This window comes from Manis pentadactyla, chromosome 5, assembly GCF_030020395.1.
Source record: "Manis pentadactyla isolate mManPen7 chromosome 5, mManPen7.hap1, whole genome shotgun sequence".
Lineage (NCBI taxonomy): Eukaryota > Metazoa > Chordata > Mammalia > Pholidota > Manidae > Manis > Manis pentadactyla.
Window position 1 is genome coordinate 8,054,032 of NC_080023.1, and position 25,306 is coordinate 8,079,337.

Below are 25,306 nucleotides of genomic sequence, written 5' to 3' on the forward strand. Positions count from 1 at the left end.
GAGCATGTGGTCAGGTGCAGTGACTGTGGTTATGACTAAGGCCTGCTTCTAGACACCACCACTACCCCAACTGTATCTGGAAAGAGGTCATACGATGCTTTGTGTGGGAGCACAGATATTCTGTAGTTCAAGCCAAGATGCACATCAAAGTTGTGCCAGAAAGGACAAAAGGAGGCCTCTCCTTCCCACTTACACCAGGAGAGCTTGGGGAAGTCTTTGCACTTAATGAGTCTTGGCATGGTCGTCCTCAACATTCTCATCTGTAAAATCAACACAGTCCTAAGTTTTGTGGTGAAGATTAAGACCGTGAATGGGAGGATATAGCATAGTTTTTGACATAAAGTAACCATGTAATATTGCTTTTCTGATCCCTCCTTTCCTTGTAAAAACCATGACATTGTCTTCTAATTTTTAAATTATCTTTCCTTTTAAACGTTAGTAAAGCAGAAATTTCCTATGACCCGATTGTTCTTTCTATTGAGCTTTCTCTCCACATTTGCTAAATTGCTCAATCAATGATTTGAGTATGTGGTTTGGGTAATAAATAGTGGTAACAACACTGCGTCAAATAAAGACGGTTTCATTTTTAGAGCAGTCCTGGACTTGACTTGTTAACGGCCCAGCGTGGCCGCAGGTGGTGAACGTGTGCCTGGGGAACGCGGCTACCACCACTGACCATAAGTGACTTGATGGAATTGTTGTCCCTCTTTCCAGGACAGATAAAGAGGCAGCTTGTCTTGTCAGGGCCTGAAGCTGGCCTGTCGAGGAAGTGTGAGTTTCTGAACCTGCTGTATTTTGGAGCCGCCAGAATCTCACTATGGGAGACAGCAGGTTCTGGCTGCAGAACATCACCTCTCACTTCAGTGTGAGGCACTCTGGAGTCTGCCTTTGAGGCCTGGCGGCAGGCGCTGGCACCAAATTCTGTCAGCTGAGGCTGCTTTGGGGCTGGGAGAGGGCCCTGAATTCTGGGCATGCCTGGTGGCAGAGAGCCGGGACTGTGCTCTGGCCCAGAAAAAGGGAGTAGATGGAAAGTAGGGTGATAGTGGTGACTTCACCTCTATCCAGTCCCTACCACGTTCCGGCATAGGGAAAAACAGTGCCTGCAATGGTAGGTCAGAGGGACATGCATGATGCTACTACGGGTCACATCCCAGGAAGGCACCTGGGTATGGCAGTGAACATGAGATGCACAACAAACTTGGCCATACCAACCTCAGTGGGAGGCTTCTATCACTGCCTGGCTTGCTCATCTTGAAGACCCCACTTGCCTCCTTTGAGTCTTAACTTAAGGGTCAACAGTATGTCAGGAGTTGCGTGTACAAAGTGAGCTCAGAACTGCCTCTGGAGTTAACTTCATCTAGACCCTGGTTCTCCACGGGTAGAGGTGGAGCTGGGTGGCCTTGGGGAATGAAGATCTCAGATCACCTGTAAGGCTTTGCCACAGTACCCAAGGGCCTGACAGGAGACTGTCAGAACTAATGTGGACTCTGGGGAAGAGAGGTGCTCTGAGATTGTTCTATTTGCAATTAGTTGAAAATCTGCCAGATGATTTTAATACCCCCCCATCACTATTGCTCTCAGAAAGAACCTGCTCAAAGCCCATTTCCTCACTAAAAGCCTCCTCCCCTGTCCTTCTGTGGATTCAGTTCCACTGATGTTCTGTTCCATAGAAGAGAGAACTGGTGAGTGTGGGCTGGCCCTGGAATTCAGTGCTTCCGGCCTCTTGATCAGCGTTCTTTTCGATATCGTCCCAACACTTCCAAACTCAGCCCTGCTACATTCTCCCCATGCCCCCAAAGAGATGCTGAACCTCCCTTATAATCGATGCCACTACCATGGAGTGACTTGCAGGATTGTGAAACCAGAAGGCAGTTCTGAGCTCAGTTTGTGCACAGAACTCCTGACACATTGTTAACCCTGAAGTTAAGACTCAAAGGAGGCAAGCAGGGTCTTCAAGATGAGCAAGCCAGGTAGTGATAGAAGCCTCCCACTGAGGTTGGCATGACCAAATTTGTTTTTTTGGTCCAAATTATTTTGCATCTCATGTTCACTGCCACTCCCAGGTGCCTTCTTGGGATGTGACCCGTAGTAGCAGGAAGATGACATGGACTTGCTATACAGGGCACCCCCACCTTACGGCTGCCCCAACATCATGCATGTCCAGGATGAACAAAGAAAGAACCTCCTTTCAAGGACCTAATGTACAAGTACAGAAGATGAAGTCAGCAGACTATGGCAAAGCTACTCAAGAATGTGCTGCACTATTGTGGTATTGTTTATGCAGAATTTTCAAAAAGAATAACAGCGGCAAAGAACAGCTGCAACAAAGCCCACATTAACACGCAGACAACGTGGACTTCGCCCCAACACTCGTTCTGTCCTGATAGTGGAATTTCTGTTTTCCTTCTGGAGAACTGCTCCTCCTTTGTTCTCATCCATGTGATTGGGGCGCTCTGGGTGAAGATGCTGAATTAGTTCTTGGGGCAGCTGTAACCAGTTATCACAGACTTCGTGGTTAATAGTTCTGGAAGTCAGGAGTCCAAACTGGTTCTTGTAAGGCTAACATGAGGGTGTCAGCAAGCAGCCCTGGCTCCTTTCAGGGTCCCCAATGGGAAGTGTTCCTTATTACTTGCAGCCTGCACAGCCTGCTGCTGTTCTTTGACTTGAGTCCATTTTACTCCAGTCTCTGAATCCACTGTCGCATTGCCTGACCCCTGATCATCCTCTTGTAAGGACCCTTGTGATTACATCGGGCTCACCTACATGTTCCAGGATGATCCTTTCATCTCTAGAGCTCTATCTAATCACACCTGCAAAGTCCCTTTTGCCATGTCAGTTATCATATTCAGAGGTCCTGGGATTGGGGCAGGGCCATCTATGGGGAGCTATTGATTAGCCTGCAACAACTAGTCAATCAAAGCATTGAGTGCCTCCAGCAACAGTCATTGTTTTGGATGAGCAGGTGACCCAGGTTGGACCAATTAGGAGGCATCCCAGGACCAGGACAAATGCTAACAGGGAGAAGCTCTCTCTGCTGGCCTTGGAGCTGGGGGAGTTGGGCCAGCAATGGTCCACTGCAGCCCTCCTGCCACCCTGTGGGTAGAGTTTGCCTCTGAGAAAGAGTCACCCCACTGATTGAGTCTCTGGCCAGGCCAGGTCTATATCTGGGCCTTCCATTTTGGAGGTAGATGTGCTTCCATTTGCGGAAGTCAACTGAAATTTGTGGTTGTTGGCATTTGCAACTGAAACAAGTCCTTCTAGTTGTAAATGATAACAGTTTTATTGAGTTCTCACTTTCTGCCTGGTACTCTGCTAGGAAATTTACCTGTATCCTCACACAGCCCTATAATAAGGTGGTGGCTGTTATTATCTTCACTTCATATGTGAAGGTTTGAGGCTTACACAAGGTGAATGAATGTCCAGCACAAGAACACAGAGCTGGTTAGTGAAATATCCTGGATGTTGCAGTCTGTTTTCAGAGATTTAGCCATGCTGCTAAAAATTTCTTCATGATGCTAAAGGAAAAAGCTGGGTAAAATGCCAGGGTCTCTATAATGAAATTATGACACTGTAAATAAATTCACCATTTCAGGAAGAGGCGATATCTCTTGGGGGCACTAAGATGCTTCTTTTTTTTTCTTCGGTATATGCTAAATGTGTTATAATTCAAATTTATCACTTTTTAAATGGAAAATAGTTTTCATTTAAGCAGAGATAAACTCTTTCCCTGAAAAACTGTGTTTGATTATCAGTTGTGTGGAGAAAGAATGGCAGCTGAGGTTCTGAAGCCTGCTGTCCATTCTGCTGACTGCTGACTGCTGCATTTGTACCCATTTTTCTTAGGACTGGGCTGGAAACATACATGTGTACATCAGCCATTGCACTGGTGATGCTCATGGGAAATGTACAATTTTTTTTCTGGCAAAGCACTGGGTAACTATGTCTCTGATAGATAAAACTGTAAGTGAATGTGTTTTCTAGTGAATATAAAACTCACATATGTGGGTCAATCAATAATTTTATCATGAGAACACTTTCAACTTGCCATTTCGATACTAACTTGATTAATGAAATCTACTTTGATTTCTCCATTTCATAGTGTCTTTAACTTATGGTGACATGAAGTTGACATTTCGGGGGCAGATGCTGTGTTCCAGACATATTGTCAGGTAATTTAATCATATCATCTCATGAATACTCACAAAAACTCTGAGATGGGAAAAACTTTTTAAATGAAAAACCTGCAACAGTGAGATTATGAGGTTAGCTCAAGGTCACACAAGTAGAGGTGAGGGCCTGAGACTCTCACTGGGGTCTGTCTGACCCCAAAGAGCATACACCTTTGCCTATGCCTTCCTGTAGCTTTACACTGAGCATTGCATAGCTTAGGATTCCAATGTGAGGCATTTTGTACTATTCTTATGGTTCCATTTAAGTGTATTATATATATTTTTTGTGTTTGTATTTATTCAGCCCCCACTACTGAGAAGAGGAAGTAAGGGACCACGTGAGCTTCAGAATCATATATAGATTTGTGTCCTGGCCCTACAAAATCCCATCTGGGACAAGTTACGTAACCTGGTCAAGCTCTTGTTTGCTCATCTGATACTGGAGAAAATAAAATGCACCCCCATGAGGTTGCTGTGAGCAGTAGTATGGAGATGATTCCAGTTTGTCCCAGTGGAAGCCAAGTGAGTGAGTGTTTTTCTTTATCCTTTCAGAAGGTTGCAGTAGCTCAGTGAATGTGGCCTGATGTATTAGCTAAATTAAATTAAATTAAATTAAAAATCCTTCATTCCTAATCCCTAATTTCATCTGCCTTTCACAGAGAAGCATACATGGACAAGGAGTACCTGGTATTATGACAAAAATAGTCCATCTTTCTGGCAGAGACAGAATTCATGCACTAGATCTGAGCTGTGTGGCAGGTCTCATTTTTCAGCCTGGTGAGTGGCATATTTTACTTCTCTTGTTTGCTTTTACCTTGAGGTCAAAGAAATGATGTAGTGCATTATCACAAGTGCCCGCCCCTCACTTACTGAACACCTGTGTTCAGAGCATATGTCTGCTGAGACAAGTGGATTCATCTTCCTGCTATCTGGTCTCTTACACACTAGCTCCTTTGAAGCACAGTGCATTTATTTTGACTATTTCTACCAAATATAGACAATTTTAGGGAGAAATCAGAAAATAAAGTCTTTGTTTTCTATCTTGAAAGAACTCTGAGATTATTAGTCACCTTCTCCCTTAAATCATCAAGGTTTAAATATGCTCAAGAGACACTAGGCCTAAAGTTAAGCTATTACTACTGGCTTATCTTGAACAAATCTTAGCTTGTAGACAAACACCATGTGGTTTGAACTTCTTCCATAATAGACTTAAAATACACGAGTGTAATTAGTGAGTCTTGAAGCTGAATGAATTTAGGAGCATGAAAACGCTAAGATAAGCCAACCTGCCTTTGTTAATACCCCATCCTAAGGAGAGGTTTTTCCAGAGATTTCCTGAAAAATGGATTTTCCTCTGTGCCCAAACATGATTGTCATCAGAAGCTCTTTTGAGACCATCATCCAGATGAGAAGTTTGACACTGAGTAAAGGAGGTCCTTGATTCCGACTTCCTCCTCTTCTCAACATTAAGTCCTGTGGGTTTTATATATTTCCGTTATTTGCCAATTAAGCATTCAGTATGCATTATGTGCTCCTTTACCCACTAACCCCTTCACCCTGCAGCCAATTGTGAGTTTTTCCAAAAAATAATCTTATCCCGTAATGACCCTCTCATGATTGTCCCCCCATTGAGCAACAAGGGGCCTGGCACCTATGAGATACTCAGTAACTAATCACTGCATGACTGATAAGTGCTTGAGTAAATGGACTATAGCCTTTTAGGCAAATTTTACCTTCATTTTCCTTACCTGAAATGACTACAAGCATACCCTGTTTTATTGTGCTTTACAGACACTGCATTTTTTTACAAATTGGAGGTTTGTGGCAAGCAAGTCTATCCATTTTTCCAACAGCATTTGCTTACTTCATGTGCATGGCACATTTTGGTAATTCTCACAATATTTCTAACTTTTTCATTATTATTACATTTGCTATGATGATCAGTGATCAGTGATTTCGACATTACTATTGCCATTGGGGTGTCACAAACTGCATCCATGTAAGTGGCAAACTTAATTGATAAATGTGTGTGTTCTGACTGCTCCTCCGATCCTCCTTTCCCCAGTCTTTCTCCCCCTCAGCAAGCCTTCCTATTCTCTGAGACACAACAACGTAGAAATTAGCCCACTTAATAACCCTACAATGGCCTCTAAGTGTTCTAGTGAAAGGAAAAGTTGCATATCTCTCACTTTAAATCAAAAGCGAGAAATGATTAACTTAGTGAGGAAGGCATTGAAAAACTGAGATAGGCTGAAAGCCAGCCCCGTGCCCCAAACGGTTGGCCAACTTGTGAATGCAAAGGAAACATTCTTGAAGGAAACTTAAAGTGCTGCTCCAGTGAACACACAAAGGATGATAAAGTAAAACAGTCTTGTTGCTGATACAGAGAAAGTTTGAGTGGTTTGGATAGAAGATCAAACCAGCTACACATTTCCCTTAAACCAAAGCCTAATCCAGAGCAAGGTCCTAGTATCTTCAATTCTACGGAGGCTGAGAGGGGTGAGGAAGCTTCAGAAGAACAGTTAGAGGCTAGCAGAAGTTAGTTCATGAAATTTAAGGAAAGAAGCCACCTCCATAACATAAAAGTAATAAAATGCTGATGGAGAAGCTGCAGTCAGTTATCCAGAAGATCTTGCTCAGATAATGAATGAAGGTGGCTACGCTAAACAACAGATTTTCAATGTAGACAAATAGTCTTCCATTTTAAGTAGATACCATTTAAGATGCATAGCTAGAGAGAAGTGACTTTAAAGCTTCAAAGGATAGGCTGAAACTCTTATTAGGGGCTAGTGCAGCTGATGACTTCAAGTTAAAGCCAATGTTCATTTACCATTCCAAAACACGAGGATTTTAAGGATTAGGCTTAATCTACTCTGCCTGTGTTTTTTAAATGGAACAACAAAGTTGGGATGACAGCATATCTGTTTATGACTATGACATGGTTTACTACATATTTTAAGCCTACTGTTGAGATTTCCTGCTAGAAAACAAGATTCCTTTCAAAATATTACTGCTCCTTGACAATGTACCTGGTCATCTAAGAGTTCTAACAGAGATGTAAAGGAGATTAATGTTTTCATGCCTGCTAACACAAAATCCATCCTGCAGCCCATAGATCAAGGATTCATTTCTACCTTCAAGTCTTATTACTTAAGAAATGCATTTCATAAGGATATAACCGTCATAGATAAAGATTCCTCTGACGGATTCAGGCAAAGCAAATTGAAGACTTTCTGGAAGGATTCACCATTCTGGGTGCCATTATGAACATCTGTGGTTCATTGGAAGATGTCAAAATATTAACATTCACAGGAGTTTGAAAGAAGTTGATTCCAGTCTTCATGGATGAGTTTGAGGGGTTCAAGACTTCAGTGGAGGAAGTCACTGCACATGCGGCAGAAACAGCAAGAGAACTGGCAATTCCATGGAAATAGGGAACCTGAAGACGTGGCTGAATCGCTGCAATCGCACGATAAAACTTTAATAGATGAGCTGTTGCCTCTCGTGAGTGAGCAAAGCAAATAGGTTCTTGACATGGAAACTGCTCCTGGTGGAGATGCTGTGAAGAGTGTTAGAAGGGCAATGAAGGATACAGAGCATTATAAAATCTAAGTTAACAAAGCAAAGGTAGTATTTTGAGAGAATTGACTCCAATTTTGAGAGAAGTTCTATTGTGGGTGAAATGTGATCAAATAGCATCACATGCTACAGATAATTCATTTGGGAAAAGAAGAGGCAATTGATACAGCGAACTTCACTGTCATCTTATTTTAAGAAATTGCCACCGCCACCCAGCTTCAGCCATCGCCACCCTGATCGGTCTGAAGCCATCAACATCAAGACCAGATCCCCCACCAGCAAAAGCTTTATGACTCCCTGAAAGCTTGAGAGATGGTCGGCATTTTGTACCAATAAAGTATTTGTTAACTAAAATATGCCCATTGTTTTTCTAGACCTAATGCTGTCATACTTAAGAGACTACAGGACAGTGTACACAGAATTTGCAAATGTACTGGGAAACCAAAAAATTTGATTCATTTCACTGGGATTTTGCTTTATTGCAGTGGTCTGGAACAAAAACCACAGTATCTCTGAGGTTTGCCAGTACTAGGATATATACTATTCAAGTGGATTGAGGAACATAACATATGTGATCTAGATACATGTGAACAAGACCTTAGACCAGCAAGACTACCTAATTCAGGAAGAATTTTATTTTCCAATAATGAATCTCTCTTAAATAATCTAATTAAAAAGAAGAACCTCTTCTGGTCTTAAAATAATCCTCATTTTGATGGGCCAATATGACACTTTGAAACACAGAATCATTGTCAACTTGCAGTGAGTAAGGTCAGTAAATGAAGATCATGTTAAGACAAGCATCTCAAACTCTGTTACAACAGGAGATACCCTGCTGTGTGCCAAGGTAGGGAGGCTCAAACAACAAGATGTACTGGGCTCAGGGGTAAATTTGGCCCCTCTTTCTGTGGTAATACTTTTACTTGAATAATGGGGAAAGTGGAGAAATACATAATGTTTTGCTTCAAAGTTTATACCGTATCCACCAAATCATTGTTTTAATTCTATGCAATTTCTTGTTTAATTTATTTTATATGACTTGTTTACATTTTGATAATAAAAGGAAGAACATTAACTCCCACACATTAGATCAATTTCCTACAACAATTACTCAAGTTTGAGTTTTGTTTCACAAACACGTATTTTTGCCAAGTTTTATTTCCTACCTCGGTAGGTTTTCTGAGCGAGTTTGGGCATTTGATTTATGTGATTTCAGCATCATTCTTCATTTACTTCTTTAAATCAAAGCGTCTTCAATCTCACCCTGTTCCCCCATAAAAAGTGTATGGAAAATGTGGGGCGGTGTGTTCGGAATCCACTTAGGTATGTTTCTTGATGCTTACTGAATTTCTATTCCAATATTGCAGGTACTTCAAATATGGATCATGATATCCTTATGCAGTTTTGGTTTTCTGAATGTTTTCAAAGGCTTTACTTTAAAACATTTTTCTTGAAAATTGTGTCCTAATTTTATGCTTGATCTTTCTCAGTCTTTCTGTGGTATAGGGGGTGCTTCAGCCTCACTCCTGAGTTCTGGAATTTTCTCAGCAGTGTCTTGTCCATGAGTAGTTAGTTGTTCTCCTTTTAAGGGGGAGTGAAGTCAGGAGCAGCCTGTGTCACCATCTTGGTGATGCCACGGCTCCCATCCTATGTTCCCAGGCCATTCTTCGTACTCTGATTAATGCCTCCTTGCAATCCCTGGTCCTTTTTCCCATTGTCCTGAGTGAGTCTGGACTGTTTGCTCCCTAAAATCACTTCATAGCACCTATTCTCAAAGATTAGCACTTAGTCTAAGCTAAGGAAAGGGTTAAATGCAACCACTTTCTGGAAGCTATGCCTTCTCAATTTCTATTCATTTTTGCTGCCATATATTCTTAAATCACTCACTGAGAGTGGGCATATGGGTTATAAGCCTCATTCATTCTTACCTGTCTGAGTATAAACTTCTAGATTAGCAAATTATATTTCCCTTATAACTTTGAAATCCTTTCTCTGTTGTTTTCTGGCATCCGGAGTTCCTGATGTGTCTAAAGATACTCTGGCCTTTGTTCCTGTGTAGAGAACCTATTTTTCTCTCTGTAAGATTATAGGCCTTTTGTTTAGTCACATGTTCTGAAATTTTCTTTCCTTAAATTTTGTTTTATTGTGGTCAGAATACTTAACATGATATCTACCCTATTAACAAAAATTTAACTGTGTAATATCTTTATTGATTTTAGTTAGCAGGTTGTATGTGTCTGGGAATTTATCCATTTCTTCTAAGTTGTCAGTTGTTCATAGAAGTCTCTTGTGATCCTTTTTATTTCTGTGACATCAGTTGTAATGTTTTCTTTCACTTCTAATTTTGAGTCTTTCCCCTTTTTTTCTTAGTCTAGCTAAGGTTTTGTCAATTCTGTTTACTTTCTAGAAAACCAACTCTTAGTTTTTGTTGATTTTTAAGAAATGTTTTCCTTTTCATTTATTTCTTCTCTGATATTTGTAATTTCTTTCCTTCGGCTAACTTTGGATTTAGTTTGTCCTTTTTCTCGCTTGTTTAGGTGTAAACATTGGTAATTTATTTGGGATCTTTCTTTGTTTTTAATGTAGGCATTTACTTCTGTGAACTTTCCTCTTAAAAACTGCATTTACTATACCCCGTGCAGTTTAGTATTTTGTGTTTTCATTTTCCTTGGTCTTTAAGTATTTTCTTTTTTTTTTCTTTCTTCTTTGAGTTAATGGTTGTTCAAGAGGGTGATGTTAATTTCCACATATTTGTAAATTTTTCAGTTTTCCTCCTGCTATTAATTTCTACACTCAATCTATTGTGGTCAGAAAAAATACTTAGTATGATTTCAGTCTTCTTAAATTTGTTAAGACTTATTTTGTGATTTAACGTGTTATCTACCCGGGAGGAAGATCTGACCATATGGTGCTGTGCCAGGGGTGGGGCCTCTGGTGGAGGCTCTCCTGACTCTATGACTCCTGTGGGTCTGGTTTCACATTCTCACGAGATGTAGGAGCTTTTCCATTATCTTCTGAACTTCTCACTGAGGGAAATTGTCCATAAATTGTTGCTGAATTGGTGTTCATAGGAGAAAGGAAGTCTCAGGGCTTCTGACTCCATCATCTTGCTGACACCACTTTTGAAATAACTAAATGACATATCTAATGTGGGCCTTTTAAAAATAATTATCTTGTTTGTTACTCAGTGGGACTCTTGTCTTCTTATTGAATTTAGACGTAGTGAAGAAGAATATACAAACCATTTTATCCATTCTTTTGAGGTACATTTTGATAAGTTTCATAAACATACACCATTATAAATTCCTTTCCATATCAAGATATGGGATATTTCCATCACTTCATGCCCTTTCTTAATCCCCAAACCTTCATCTTCAGCTCCCGGCAAACACAAATTTTATTTCTGTCTCTATTGTTTTATCAATTTTAGAATGTCATACAAATGGAATCAAACAGTATGCTGGCTTTTGTGTGTCATTTCTTTAACTTGGCATAATAATATTCAGTATTGAATGTATCAGTAATTTGTTCCTTTTGGAACAATACTCTGTTGTCTGGATATACAAAAAATTTGTTTATCTAATCAGCAGTTGACAGACTGATGGTCATTTGGGTTGCTTTTTGGTGTCATATAAACAAAGCTGCCGTGAACATTTGTTTACAAGTTTTTGTGTGGCCATATGTTTTTACTTCTCTTGGGTAAATAACTAGAATTAAGATTCTTGGGTCATATGTTAATTGCATGTTAATCTTTATAGGCCAATGTGTTTTCCAAAGTGGATGCACATTTTTGTTTCCTACCAGCAGTGTATGAGAGTACCAGTTGGTCTGTTATCTTCACCAGCACTTAGTATTTTCCACTTCAATTTATTTATTTTCTAGTATTAGCCATTTTAGGGTATGTGTACTTGTATCTCATGATTTGGACCCTTTCCTTTTGAGGATTTACATTTCCTTCAACTTAGGAAACTTTTCTTGTTTCCTTCTTATTATTTCTTTGGCAATATCCCCCTTTCTCTCATCACTATTACTCCTTCCTTGAATTCTTTTAGTCTGATGCTGGACCCACTGGGTTGTCTCTCATATTTTCTCTCAAATTCTCCTCTGTTTTTTAAGTTCTAACTTTTGTGCCATTTCTTTGGCTTTATTTCAACCCATGTATATAATTTTTTCTTTTAATTTTGTCTGCCATTTTTTTTAACTCCCAAGAACCGTTTCTTGTTATCTTATGGTTTCATTCAAGAATGGTAACTGACTCTTGGTTTTCTGAAAACAACGAATCCTTAGATTTCTTTCAGGATACTAATTAAAATCTGTTTCCTGGTTAAAATAATCTGTTTTCCTAGGGTCTTCATTTCCCAACTCATTAACTGTGGCTTTGCTCCATCAGGGTTTCTTCACGTTTCAGGTATTTCTGTGTGGTCTAGTCTTATTTAGGAATTAGGCAAAAGGATTTTTTCTGGAAGTTCCGTGTGCAGATGGGTAAGGCCTGGAGATCAACAATCTTTCCTCTAAGTGGCCTCCTTTCCTGCTCGCGCCTGCCCATAAAGCAAAGGTAAGCATCCTTGTTTAGGTTTCCTACTGTCTAACTGTAGAGAGAAAAAGGATGCAGTTAATATTTATTCAAAATTAATTATACTATGTTAACACTTTCGATTATAACAATAAAAAAATTAATACTTATTTAGTACCCATAATCTGCCTGATCCTCTTCTAAGAACTTTTCATATATTCATTTAATTTTGCAACAAACCTGTCAGGATGCCTATTCCTATTATCCCTCTTTAAAGATGAGAAAATTGAGGAACACAGAGATCAACTAATGTGTCCAAATTTACACAGCTAATAAGTGGCAATGCTGTATTTGAAGCACAGAGGTTTGGACGCAGTGTCCTTGGTCCTAAACAGCTCTGCTGACTCTCCCGCACTGACTTTCTCCCTGAACCCTTCCAACAGATCTGTGAGGTGGGCACTATCGATGCTACTTTACAAAGGCAAATTTTGAGGCCCAGACAGGTAGAATGACAAACGACATTCCACAAAGCTCAAGTGTGAAACACTGTCTGACTCCAAAGCTTAGAGTGTATCGCCTCAGATTTGTCCAAACAACAATAATTGTAAACACTTAACAAATAAGGATTTCTTGACAATTAAATCAATGTTTATTTCATGCAGGGTAACATTTGAACTCAATATTTTGGTTCCAATTTTAAGAACAAAAAACTCTGTCACTAAAGATCTGTACAAACTGTCTTCTTTTTACTTTGGAAACAACAATTAAGATCCAAAATATCAATTATGTTGTTTCTCAATAACACAACGGATCAATAACCTTCATTTGGTGTTCTCCTTAATTACTGCGTGGGGGTTTCTGCAAAAACATTCTGAACCAGATCTTGCATATTAATCTCTGCACATAGTTCTTGTTTCTCACAATGGAGCAATCAGACCTTGATTAATGTTAGCATTAAACTAACTGCTATCTAATCAGTTGACAAAATGCTGGTTTTGACTCTAGTTTCTGTGGTCTGTTTGTTTCAGATGATTCTGATTGGTGTTTGCTATGGGAAAGAATAAAGAAATAAGACATACATTATTCATTGAAGTGAATAGAAGGAATCTTGTGATATTCCCTCTGGCTTTGACAGAATGACAGAGCAGTAACTCCAGGCCTAAATGTAAACCACCAATCTCCCCATCCTGATATTTTTTTGAAGAATAGAGAATTTGAACCAATCATCGAATAAGTAAAATGTCCCTCTACAATTCCATATCATGAAAAATGATGCCACCAGCCACCAAATTGGCTGGGGGAGGGAGGAAATGAAATGGGAGCGGGTCTACTCCTTCTCTTCCTTGCATACAAGATTCCTTCAGATCTGGAGGTCATTTTTTGTTCTCCCCTAGTTAAAAATGGTGTTTACCATCTTTTTCTCTATCTATTTCCATGCCGTAGTAGTTATCTATCTCTGCTTCCATCTTATTTCTCCACCCACTAGTGCCCACATTAGACAGAGTGATTTTCCCCGCATGTAGTTTTCAGATCGGCCCCCTCATATGCCACATCAGCCTGTGGCTCTCTGGTGTCTCCAACAGCTTGGCAGAGCCAGGATTTTTGAGGGTGTCTCAGGGATCTGGGTGTGTCTGAGAGGAAGCACTCCACCTTTTAAGAGAGCAGTTCTATTTTGATAAGGATTCTGGATAATATTTTATTTGGAAAGTAAAAAGGCCTATAACTGAAAAGATTTGACAACTACTGGCCCCTAGAAGAGAATCCACATTCTACCCTCCCACGTGTTCCGTGCTATGCTGTACAATAGCAGAAGGTTATCAGTGACGAGGCCCCTGCGTCCCCATCAATTCATGTTGTGCTCTCAATTCCAAGACCCCCTTTGAATGTTTAGTGATGTTCTGATTTCCTTGCACCTCACTGGACCGTCTGTGTTTCCTCATATCGTCTCCCTGCCATTTGGTTTCCTTGGCCTGGAACTTCCTGCCTCTGTTCATTTGCCTGGAAACTCCTATTTAGTCTTCAAGTCTGAGCTCAAGAGCTGCTTTCAGTGAAGTCTTTATGATCCTCTAGACGAACACTGTCCAATACGACATTGGACAATTTTGGGAATACCCTAAAATCTCGACTGACCAGTCCAGTAGAAGCCACTAGCCCCATGTAACTATCAAGCCCTTCATATGTGACTAGTGCAATAGAGGAACTGAATTCTTAATTTTATCTTTAAAACAATTTAATCGTTTAAATAACCTGCATGAGTAGCAACTACCATTGGAAGAAGAGGTCTAGGTCAATCTACCTTGAGACCTACTTCTGTTAGAGCACTTTAAAAAAAATGGCATTCTGCTGGTCTACCAGCACCTGTGGTGCAGGACTGTGTGTTTGCCTGTGCAAATCTTTTGCCATGAGCATAGTTTCTGGGTCACAGTAGGGATTCTTGGAATGTTGAATGACTATGTGAAAGGAAGCAGGAAAGCAGCAGAGTCATGTAGGAAATGCATCATAGAAAGGGATAATTACAAGGGCTCTGCAATCACACACTCCTTATTTGGAGTCCAGGATCTTAGTTGGTATATGATCTAGGCAAGTTACCTCTCCTGAGTCTAACTTTCTCACTTATTTAATGAGGATAATGGATAATTTCCCCTCATTAGATTTGTTGGGAGAATGAAAGGAGCTATGGTATATGAATCATATACAAGTTAATTAGTTAACATTAATCCTCTTTCAAGATTACCCACTATATATTTAACTGCTTATGTAATTTGTTCTGAAGCATATTTGCATCAAGTGTAATTCCAAATTCTAATGATAGTAATGTTTGAAAGATCCACACCAAGAAATAGCAGATTGTAATATATACAAACAGCAAAAAAATACTTTTTAAAGGACTGCAGCTGGCAGGTTGCAAACCCAAGAAGCACAGGTGTGTTCCCAACTTGGTTTGTATTTGCAGAAACATGCCAAGGGACAGGTGGTGAGCTAGACCAGCATGACTAATGGTAGAAGAAAAGAGAAAGGCAGAGGGAGAAAGGCTTTGGTGGAAACACAGTGATTTATTATTCACTGGGAAAAATGCAGTGTCAAGAAGTATAGGGTCTTGGCTGACATCAGCGCTCTGAATCAATTGAAACAGTTTTATTCGGGTGAGCCGCAGCCAGAAACACTTGTCCACCTCTGTCATCACTCTGTATGCCTAAGCACAAAACGAAGTGAAGGCCACAATCAGCAGAAGGGAAGGAGGCCATAATCTCTAAAAAGTATTAGAGTCTTGGTGTATATGAAGAGAGACAGCAGCCTTAAAAACGCTGCATTCATTTACATAAACAAACATACAAATACGTGCACAAAAATGACCTCATCTCCAAACCAAAACTACTAATGCGTCACCGCACAGTCTAGGGGCAAACCAGTGAGCATTGCGTTCCTACAGTTCCAAACCAGATTTCTATTTGAGTTACAGCAGATTTAGGTCTAGAAAACCTGCTGTCATTGATCTAATCAAGGTATTTTAATAGTAAAGCAACTTTGGTAACTTTACTATCAAGTTTTGAACTTGAAAGTTGATAGACTCAACTATAAAATGTGCAAAACTACACTTTTATTTTTCAGGAGATTTTTGTTTCTTTTTATTTTATGATGTTTCTCTTCCATTCTTAATTTTTTCTCCTATGGATCAATGTTCACCATGAAAGGAAGGCAGTCTGTTTCTTTATTGTTATTTTATTTCCTTATTTGCTATTTGAGGTTGTTTTTTCATTATGCATGCAACTAAAACAGAGTTTAAAATATCATAATCATTGAAACCAAAGTCGGTTCACCCTAAAAAATAATACAAGCATCATTTATCTTTTATATCAGAAGCTTTATTAGGTGCTGAGGTGCATACTTAGTGAATAAGATTCTCTTTTCATCTGAAGTAGGCAGAATTTCTAGGTATAGCCATTAGGAAACCATGTTCTAATTCTTAGAACTTGTGAATGTGAGATACCACATTGATGATTGTACTGTTTGGCAAAGTTGGCCCTCAAAAAGGGATAATATTAAAGGAAAGAAATATCCTAGCTCATGGCAGAAGAAGACAGAGGTAGGTGTCAGAAGTTTCAAAGCATAAGAAGGAGTTGAATTGATGCACTGTTGTTTTGAAGATGGAAAAAGCCATGTGCAAAGGCATGTGGATAACTTCCAGGAGCAGAGAGGGGCCCTGTGCTGACAGCCAGCAAGGAAACAGGAAACTGAGTCTTACAGACAGAAGGAACTGGATTCTGCCAACTTGAATGAGTTGGAAGTACATTCTACCCAAAATGTCCTACTTGGAGCCAGGTTGGCTGACATCTTGATATAAATCTTAGGAGGCCCTAAGCAGAGAACCTAATTGGGCTCATCTAGATTTCTAACCTACAGAACTATGAGGTAATAAATCCATGTTATTTCAAGTCACTAAGTTTGTGGCAATTTGTTACACAGCAGTAGGAAACTACTGCGCTACTCCTGTATAGGGCCGAGTTAGTTTAGCAGGGGAGGAAAACTACCATAAAAATTACCATAATGTAGTGTAATATTGTTGATGTTGAGGAATACCAAATTGTGCTACAGAAGGCTAGTGGGGCTCAGTTTCTTTGGACATCTGGATAACATTTGACTTGGGATGTGAAGAATGAATAGGAGTTTGGCAGGCAAAGATAGAACAGAAAACACCATCTAGAGGGAAGACACAGTTTTTGCAAATAGCCAGTATCCAGATGGGTTCCTTGGGAGGCAGACTTGGAGGCAGAGATGACTGTGCAGTTTCTCTGGGAGTGCCCTTGGGATCTACACCTGTGAAGAAAGAACAGAAGGCAGGGTCTGTAGGGGGAGAATCTGAGCTGCATTCAACCCCAACAGAGTCCTCGGCAGACGTCACAGGGAGCTCAGAGCTGGAGGGCTCATCAGAGATGCCCTGGGTTGAGGCAAGGGAGCTGGGGTTTTATCCCCTTGTGCTAACCAGCAGTGGATGCAGGTTGGCCCATGGAAGGAGATGTGACCTTGGACAAGGTCAGCTTTCTGCAGCTGAGAGCACTCCCTGAGGGGTAGCAACAAGAGCTGCTTCTGCCATTCTCTGAAGCGGGGGCTGTGGAGAGCCCACACATACACGGAGGAGTCTGGCCTGCTCATACACAGAGCGTAGGTGAGGATGTAGAAAAATAGAGAAGATTAGTGAGAAACGATTCTAGGAAAACGAGTAAATTGCAGTTCATGGCAGGCTAAACAGACAGCTGTGTATTCTGTTGTGGTGAGGCGCCACTGGAACGTTTGAAGCAGAGGAATGACTTGGATTTTTACTGGGTGAATGTTCTTGTGGCAGTGGAGAAAGAATGGTGGTCTGATTTAAGGCATAAGAAATGGGGAGAAAAAAAACCTGAATCAAGGAATGCACAGGAATAGTCAACAGAGTTGGGTTTGAGATGTGGGGGAGAATCTGGACTTGGAGTAATCCTTGCATGTGTATATTTTATACTTACATATTGGGCACATGTGACATATTTTACAGTTTGAGCAACTGGGTGTATGTTGGTACCATCTACTAAGCTGAGTAATAGAGGTGGAGTAGATTCAAAGGTAGAGATCATTTCTGTGTTGATTTCTGAGTTGGTAAAACTAGAAGTAACTTGTAGGAAGTGGGAAACACAGAAATGGAACAAAGGAGGCAAAACCACACTGGAAATAAAAATGTAGAAGTCAGAGGCAAAATAGGACATTACTAATACCACGAGAGGGTCAATAATTTCCCAGAAACAGTCCATTGAGCAAGAGAAAGTGACCTATATTAAAGCTTAAGGAAATAATACCTGAAAGGTGGGTCAAAAACAAAAGGAGGGTGAAGCCTTCTGAAGGAGCCTGAGGTGTGGGGAGAGAGAGAAAAGGCAGGTGATACCCCAGATTTTAAAAGGAGGAAGATACGAAGGAGTGAATGGCTAAGAGTGTCAAATCCTGGGCATGTTAACTGTAAGCAAGACTAGACACCTCCATGGCCCTCATGGAGTTTGCAGTCTAATTAATGGAGAGATAGATGTGAGTCAAATAATTATACCCCCCGACACACTTATAATTACTGCCATGGTAAATGCTGTGAATACGCAGAGTAAGGGGCTCTCTTATAGTCTGTAATGGAGAAGTCTGATCTCATTTTGGAATATCCATGAAAAATTCTCCAGGGAAGTGATATTTGAATTGAAATCTGAAGGATGGGTCGAATTTATCCTCCCAAAATTCATGTGTTGAAGTCCTAACACCCAGTACCTCAGATGTCCCTGTATCTGAAGACATTTCTTTAAAGAGCTGATCAAGTTAAAATGAGGTCATTGGGATGTGTCTTAATCCAATACAATCAGTGTCCTTAGAAGATTAGGACAAAGACGCCCTCAGAGGGACAACCTCGTGAGGACAGAGGGACAAGGTGGCACCGACCACAAGGAAAGAGGCCGCAGAGGAAACCAGCCCTGCCGGCACCTGCATCTCAGACTTCCAGCCTCCAGAACTGTGCGGAAACACATTTCTGTTGTGCAAGCTGCCCGTTGGGCGGCACTTTGCTGTGGGGACCCAGGCAGCCTGATGCAGGAGGAGCCCAGCAGCCGGGGTGGAGCCTCAGGATGGGGGGAAACAAACATTCAGGACAGAGGGGCTCGCAAGAGATGAGGTTGGGGTGCAGGCAGGGGAAGGCGTTCGTAAGCATGGATCCGCCGTGTCCGCAGAGCCCGTGGGAAGGAAAATCCCCTGAACAGGCAGCAAGAGCCCTGACATTTGTCCTCACGGAGCCCCGCAGAAACAGAGCCCTCTCTGCGTGTGCGCAGCAGGCCCAGCCCCACGCTGCTCTGCTCATCCCGGGACAGGCCGTCTGGAAGCCGTGGCTCCCAGGGATGGAAGGGCCTCCTGGCGAGGACGTAGGATCAGAGGGGCCGGTCTTAAGGTGACAGCGTTCATTCACTCCGCGCACGTTTAACGGAAGCCCATCAGGGGATAAGCAATTATTGCTTATCCCTGACAGAGAAAGCATCTGGTCTCTGTAGTGGATTGTGCTGCACCCCTACCTCACAGAAGTATTTCTAAGTCCCAACCCCTGGCACTGTGAAGGTGAAATTATTCAGAAATAGGGTCTTTGAAGATGTAAGTTAAAATCTCAGATGAGAGACTCCTGCACTTACGGTGCACTCTAGCTCCAATGGCTGGTGTCCTTAGGAGAGACAGGAGTGCAGACTGGAGACACAGACACACAGACACAAGGAGAAGGCCACGGGAGACCAGGCAGAGACTGGAGTGACGTGCCTACCAGCCAAGGAACAGCAAGGATTGCCCACGGCCCCCAGAAGCCCAAGAAAGGCATGGAACAGATGCTCCCTGTGGGGAACCAGAGGGCCCAACCCAACTCCTGGGTAGCAGACTTCTGGCCTCCAGAACGTGAGTCAATAAGCTTCTGTGGCTTTAAGCCTCCCTTTTGGGATAATCTTTTACACACCGCTCTAGGAGACCAACATACCCCGGAAACTTAAGGTCTAGTAATGGAGGCAACAAACAAACAGGTAAGTTAATAGCAACATATGTGCAGACCTTTGATATATCACATTTCAGAGCTAATATGCGGGGTGTGATAAAGAAAGAGGGCACTGTTTGGAATGAGATATTCAGGGAGGGTACCTCTAAGGAGGTGACATTTGAGCAGAAAGTAGTTCTGCGTGAGACATTCTCGGGAAGGTGACAGCATGGACAGATGCCCTGAGCAGGAGAAGGCGTGGTGTGTTCACAGAGCTAAAAGGAGAGGGGACCAGAGCCCTTAGGAGGCTGCAGCCAGCTGCCGGGTGCTTGAAGGCCGTAGTTTGGGATGGCATTTTATTCTTAAGATCAAAGGGAGGAGCGCTGGCATGGAGAAGAGGAAGCAGGAAAGTCAAGCTTGGGGAAGTCCTCACAACACTGAGTCAGCTTCGGTAGAGCTGGCAGGAATCCCAGAGAAAGGCCGTGTTATCTTCCAAGGTGTGCTTATGCCTGGAAGGTTCGAGTCTGCCAGAGACGTCACTCACCAATCTTTCAGGTCACTTCCCCAAGTCCCCACACAGGCACGATGCCTTGTGCCAGGCCACTGATTGAACGGCATTTAGGGACGCTGGAGACAAATACAGCAATGGTAGCCACACAGTGACAGCACGAAGGTGAGCGTTTAACACTTTTTAAAAGGACGATTCAAAATAGAATTCTAGGGTTTGTATAGTAATAAACATAGGTGCAATAATTGCATAGATTTATGTTTATCCTGTGGGATCACTATCAATCTTATGATTTTCACTGGTGGGTATAGAGTTGGAGAGATAATATGGAAAGACTTGATGTGGTTTTCGTGGAGGATGACAATAACTAGGCAGAGGAAGAAAAAAATGACTATTTTGGTGAACCTACTGTGTGCCAGGCATTGTGCTGGGTATTTTACATTCAGTAAACCACTTACCTTTTATACCCTGAGGAAGTGGGCATTTTTACCCATATTCTTCATATGAAGAATCTGACTTACAGGAAAGGTGGGTGCTTGGTCCCAAGTCACCCAGAATGGAGCCAGTGTGCCCAGGCCATCTGGATCCCAGGGCTCATGTCCTTCTCTGGTGCCCAACTGTGTTTCCCTCCCTGCCAAGGAGAAGATCAGACACGCCTATGTAGTCCTCAGTTTCTCACCTGTTAGGGGAAGAGTTGGGACTAGACAGAGGAAGGAGGATTTTTCAGGTTCACGGAGCCCCAGAGCTTTCCTATTTATGTAGAACATTTCCTGCATCCAGTATACAGAGTAAAACATGTTCATTCCCTCTGTAACTGCTCTTGGGGTTGTAATTCTCATCTTTATTGCTAAGCCTGCGAGGAGGAGTAAATCATTATAGGTGTATTTTTGTTGGCTTTTTTCCCTTCTCCTTCAAAGTTAATCGAGTTACTTCCATGTAATTTTTTACAAAGTAAATTTCCAACTACTTTTAACCACAAATTAGTCATCACATCGAGCTTTACAGGGTTATATTAAGTCATTCGTCATAGATGCTGCCGATAATAGTTAGCTTAGGCTAAATGTTTCCTTGGTCAGGGTATTTATCACATCCTGTACTTGCCATGCTTGTGAAAATAAAAGACAGCAAGGGTGTGAACCTGTTCATAGGAAGTACAAATAATGACAGGGAATGAGGTGTGTAACCTTCAGGGGCCGGCATGGTGGGAGGTGGTTATTGTCGGCATCAAGTCACTCCTCATGATGGAAGGGGCAGAGAGCAGGTATGTACAGGGTCACGGGTGCAGTGCGTAGGGGGCTGTGAAGGAAGAAGATGGGCTTTCATGTCCAAGAATCAGGGTTTCTTTTGACCTTGGGCAAGTCACTTATACTCCCCCCATCTCAGGTTCCTCAGTGATAAAGTGTGGATTGGAGCCTCCAGCCCTCAGAGCTGTTGTGAGATGAAATGAAAATGTGTCTGCGAAACAGTCACCCAGTGCCTGGGCCATGACATTTGGTGGCTTTGGCTTCCTCTCACTCAAGACACCTGCCTAGAGAGCAACAGCTGGGTTAACTAGACTGATCAATGCCCAGTGTCCCCAGCCTTAGATCTGGGATGGGTCTCTGAACCGGGGTCTCATATCTGCCCCATGAAGACGTACCTCTGAATGTGCTGTGCTGGATTTGGAATCCCCCGTTGTGTTGTCCTGGTTTCCCCATTCTGGCCCATCCTAATCCATTTTGGTTTAGGGAGGAACTCTTGGCACTGAGTTCATGCTCTCCGGGATTCAGCATCTAGCCATCCTCTTGTGGCTTCATGCTCTTCTCTATGAACTGACCTTCAGTGGACACTCCAACAGTTTCCATTACACTTGGGATAACATCCACATTACCCACCAGATTCTTTCCAAAGCCCACAGGCCCCATGTATGACAGTCCTGACCCCTCTCTTGGACTTCCCTTGCTCTCTCCCTTCTCCTTTTCCATCTAGCTCTAGGAACAGGCTTTCCTACACTTTCCTGGACCTGGAAATCCTGCTCCTGCCTCAGCCCCTTTGCACATGTCTTCTCTGGGCTGGAACCCTCTTCTTCATTTCCATTTAGCTTGCACTTTTACCAGCTTCAAATCTTTGCTCAGATGTCAACCCCTTAAAGAAGCCTTCCCTCATCCCCCAATTTAAAGTAGTAAAACCCCCTATATTACTTCCCATCTGCTCAGTCTGTTCTGTTCTATTTATTTATTATATGTTGACTGTATCTTTTGCCTGATTTGTCCCACTAGTGTATGAGCAGTAGAATAGGAAGGACTTCCTTTGCTTTGCTCAGTCCTAAATCCCCAGTGCTAGAGAAATGCCTGGCATATAGTCTGTATGTTGTAAATATTTCTTGAATCAAAGATTGCATAAACACACTGACCTTTATATAGAATTATGTCATGGAACTTGGACTACAGGAAATGGGGCAAATGTGTACCGAGCTGGAAGCTTTGTCCCTTCAATGCATTTTCTCTTGGAACAATGATTATTTTGTTATATCAGGTTGGGGGTATTATTCCTGTTTTATGGATGAGAGAGAAAGAGGTTCAGACATTTGGGTATTTAGTCAATAGGATGGACCATAAAGTGCCTTCATTTCACTAACAGTCAATGCTCAGGACAGGCTTGTTTAATGAATAAAGACTCAGCAGGTCTTAAAAATTAATCCAGGTTATAAAATTACAGTCAGTCTTAACTGGGCAGCTACATGCAAGAGAATAGAACTGGATTATTGTCTAACCCTATACACAAAAGTAAACTCAAAATGGATCAAAGACCTGAATGTTAGTCATGAAACCATAAAACTCTTAGAAGAAAACATAAGCAAAAATCTCTTGAATATAAACATGAGCAACTTTTTCCTGAATGCATCTCCTTGAGCAAGGGAAACAAAATAAAAAATGAACAAATGGGACTTCATCATGCTGAAATGCTTCTGTACAGCAAAGGACACCATCAGCAGAACAAAAAGGTATCCTACAGTATGGGAGAATATATTTGTAAGTGACATATCCAACAAGGGGTTAACATCCAAAATATATAAAGAACTCATGCACCTCAACACCCAAAAAGCAAATAACTCTATTAAAAAATGGGTGGAGGATATGAACAGACACTTTTACAAAGAAGAAATTCAGATGGCCAACAGGCACATGAAAAGATGCTCCACATCGCTAATTATCAGGGAAATGCAAACTAAAATCACAGTGAAATATCACCTCACACCAGTTAGGATGGCCAAAATAGAAAAGACTAGGAACAACAAACGCTGTCAAGGATGCAGATAAAGAGGAACCCTCTTACACTGCTGGTGGGAATGTAAACTAGTTCAACCATTGTGGAAAGCAGTATGGTTCCTCAGAAAACTCAAAATAGAAATACCATTTGACCCAGGAATTCCACTCCTAGGAATTTACCCTAAGAATGCAGATGCCCAGTTTGAAAAAAACATATGCACCCCTATGTTTATTCCAGCACTATTTACAATAGCCAAAAAATGTAAGCAACCTAAATGTCCATCAGTAGATGAATGGATAAAGAAGCTGTGGTACATATACACAATGGAGTATTATTCAGTCATAAAAAGAAAACAAATCCTACCATTTGCAACAACATGGATGGAGCTGGAGGGTATTATGCTCCATGAAATAAGCCAGGTGGAGAAAGATAAGTACCAAATGATTTCACTCATCTGTGGAGAATAAGAACAAAGCAAAAACTGAAGGAACAAAACAGCAGCAGACTCACAGAACCCTAGAATGGACTAACAGTTACCAAAGGGAAAGGGACTGGGGAGGATGGTGGGAAGGGAGGGAGAAGGGGAATAAGGGACATTATGATCAGCACATATAATGTAGGGTGGTGCATGGGGAAGGCAGCATAGCACAGAGAAGACAAGTAGTGACTCTGTAGCATCTTACTATGCTGATGGACAGTGACTGTAGTGGGGTATATGGTGAGGACTTGATAATGGGGGGAATCTAGTAACCACAATGTTGCTCATGTGATTGTATATTAATGATACCAAAAAAAATTACAGTTAGTCTTCTGATTGTTGTGTTCATTATTGTTGCTGCTGTTGACATCATCACCGTCACCACCTTGGCACTCTCATTCTAAATTTGTTCATTTCAAGTTATCCTGACTCTCTATAAGAATTGAAGCCACTCAGATTCCTTTAACCAAAGGCATGTGATCACGTGGCACTTGGTCTTCTCTGTGGCAATTTGATTCCCCACTTTCTCTAGGCTATGGTGACAAGCAGAGGGAGAGCAGAGCATGTATGATGACAGGGTCAAAGAGAGAGGGACTGTGATGGGTCCCAGAGTGAAGAGCCCCCTGGGGTCGTGGTGACCAGGTAGGGCTGGGGCCGTCGCTAGAAAACTCAGGTATGCAGTTGGCCTCGTAGAGAGGCATGAGATGTTAAGCGCACAACATGGTCTTTAAAGTTAGACATATCTGGGTTTAATCCAACACTCCTTGAACTTGAGACAGTGGGCAAATACCATACCTCTGCAGGTTCATATTAATAATGAGGATATAACACATACTCTGCACCCCTGTTGTGAGGATTAAATTGAATTGCATATGTACAGAACCCATTGAAGTGTCAGACTCACAGTTGCTTTGCTCAGTCCAAATCCCCAGTGCTAGAGAAATGCCTGGCATATAGTCTGTATGTTGTAAATATTTCCTGAATCAAAGATGGCATAGAAACACAATGCAAGTATATCGTAGCCAAATCGTTTCATAGTCCTGCACTCTCCTCGTCCAGCTGAAGGAGCTGAGGCTCCTAGGGTTATGTGACTTGCCTGAGGTCCCGCAGAGGCAGAATTCGTATAAGGGACAAAAATCTACGGAGGCTGTCACGTTTTCTGTCTGTCATGGAGTACCGCCCTTTTATCACAAACCCACTGACAGTGCCTGGTATTTAGTAGGTGCTTGTGAGATGAATGAGTCCATGCTAAGTACACCAGTAGTACCCTTTGTAACTGGGCCCCACCTTATTCACTCATTTAACA